Consider the following 2,500-nt stretch of genomic DNA (forward strand, 5'->3'; position numbering starts at 1 on the left):
CCTGGGCTCAGGTGGGTGACGTGGGCGTGGGCGTTGGCGTGGGGGAACACGGGGGAAGGTCCAGATAGGGGTGAGGGTAGGATGGTGGTAGTAGAAGAAGCGGTAAGGTAAGCAGTGGGAGGGTTGGTGGCAGCAGTAGTAGTGCTTGGCAACACGCGCAGTTATGACGCTACAATAACATCCTGTGACTTCTGAGACGCAATGTTGACGTTCTTCTTGTGTTCGTGCAAGGTGGCTCGCTGTCCCCTGCACCCTTCCTGCTTCTCTCTCCTCCCTCCCTCTTTACTTTGTGTACACATGCCTCCCTTTCTCCCTCGCTCTTCCTCCCTAATCTGTACCCTGGTGCCTTTCTTTCTCCCTCACTGTTCCTCCCTTCTCTCCCTACACTGTACACCAATACCTCCCTTTCCCCCACACCCTTACTCTCTCCCCTCTTTACTGTACACCATCACTGTTACCGTGGCGAGAGAACCAATCACTCAATCACACAATCACCCAATCACGCAATCAATCAATCAATACCGTGCTTCAGACATACAGACAGGCAGACATAGGCAGACACAGACAGACACAATCCTACGTAATTCAGGCCCTTAAACGTGCGTCGACTGGAGTCCTGACAAAAAGATATCGGATTATGTTCTTCAAGTCTATTTGCACCCTGTAGGACTCAAGGGCGCCTCTCCCTATAGGATAATGAAGAATGACAACACACCCTACCAGGATCTCCTTATCATCCTTCGCAGGACATTGTATTTCTATCAGACCAGCGGGCGACGGATCGAGGGAGGGAAGGATAGGGGTAGGAGTGAAGGACTTGACTAGTAGGACTCATAACACGTCACAGGACTCCCCGAAGGACGCGATTAGGCTATTGAAGGATTGTAGGAGGTCCGAAAGGCATGATGGGGTGATGGGGTGATGGGGTGAAGGAATGGTGGAGATCACGTGACTATAGGAATGGATGCCTGAAAATTATGGGATTTTTCTAGGAGGCAGAGGAGGAAGAAGAAAAGGAGGAGGAGGAGGAGGAGGAGGAGGAGGAGGAGGAGGAGGAGGAGGTGGTAGTGGTGGTGGTTGTGAAGTAGTAGTAGGAGAAGAGGCTTGTTTAGAAGGGAGATGAGTGGAGATGAGACTGTTTTGAAGGGTGAGAGTTAGAATGGTTATGACAAATAGGGTCAAGAGGAGGCCTGTCTTTTGCCTTTCTCTCTCTCTCTCTCTCTCTCTCTCTCTCTCTCTCTCTCTCTCTCTCTCTCTCTCTCTCTACATGAAGGAATTTAAGTATTTGTAAGAAAAAAAAAAAAAAAAACAAGTAACATTTTTATTGCTATTCGAACACGTAGGTGGGTCATGTACACACACACACACACACACACACACACACACACACACACACACACACACACACACACACACACACACACACACACACACACACACACACACACACAGACAGACAGAAGGCTTGCATGTGCTGTTGTGTAAAAGTGAATGAATAAATAAATGAAATATCTGATCAGTATATATTTACGATAAGAGGAGGAGGAAGTGGAGGAGGAGGAGGAAGAGGAAGAGGAGGAGAAGGAAGAGGAAGAGGAGGTGAAGGAACGCGAAAACAACACAAAATGAGAACAAAAGAATAAAATAAAATAATAAGGAGGAAGAATGACGATGATGATATTGGGAAGGAGGAATAAGAAAGAAGGAGGAGGAGGAGGAGGAGGGGAGAAGGAAGAGGAAGAGGAGGCGGAGGAACGCGAAAACAACACAAAATAAGAACAAGCGAGTAAAATAGAATAATAAGGAAGAAGAATGACGATGGTGATTAAGGAGGAGGAGGAGGAGGAGGAGGACTCTGCACTACAGGTATATATCGGAGAATCAAATGGTGAAACGTTTGTAATGAAAACCATGAAAAACTAGTTACAAAAGAAGGAGGAGGAGGAGGAGAAGGAGGAGGAGGTGGTGGTGGTGTAGGTGAAGGTAATAAAGCCACAGGTAATCAGTACAGGTGTGTTTCGCTGCCTTTCAAGCACGTCAAAGTAAACAAAAACAAAAACAAAAACGCGCAGAACCTGACAACTGTAACCTCAATTCTGCGCAGTGCCACGTGACAACAATATCAGAGAGAGAGAGAGAGAGAGAGAGAGAGAGAGAGAGAGAGAGAGAGAGAGCTTTCGAAATAAATCATCCACTTAGGAACATTATGAGGTGAACACACATAGACACACACACATACACACAACACAACACACTCTAAACAAACTAAAACACCAAAAACCAAACATCACAAACGAAACATCGATAAAAACACCAAGAAACATATAAAACTACCCCAAAAACACGATACACACACACAAACACACGCTGAAATCACACGTAAACAGACTTACAAACACTTACACACCACCTGAGACCTTTGAAACACCCGCAAAGCACACTAGAGGGCCTTGAGTGAGGGGAGAAGGAGGCAGGTGAAGGGAGGTGCAGTTTAACTAAG

The 2,500-nt window shown here is 46.5% G+C and overlaps 1 protein-coding gene across 2 annotated transcripts in view; it reads left to right on the forward strand.

The window, feature by feature from the left end:
- The window catches only part of LOC123512842 (forkhead box protein P1-like), a 697,058-nt gene that overhangs the window by 665 nt on the left and 693,893 nt on the right, over positions 1-2,500 (forward strand). For both annotated transcript variants that reach the window (XM_045269468.1, XM_045269471.1), the window contains exon 1: positions 1-11. This exon is cut by the window's left edge. The gene's annotated coding sequence lies outside the window, so the exon portion shown is untranslated. The remainder of the gene's footprint in view (positions 12-2,500) is intronic.

This window comes from Portunus trituberculatus, chromosome 34 (genome assembly GCF_017591435.1).
Source record: "Portunus trituberculatus isolate SZX2019 chromosome 34, ASM1759143v1, whole genome shotgun sequence".
Classification (NCBI taxonomy): domain Eukaryota; kingdom Metazoa; phylum Arthropoda; class Malacostraca; order Decapoda; family Portunidae; genus Portunus; species Portunus trituberculatus.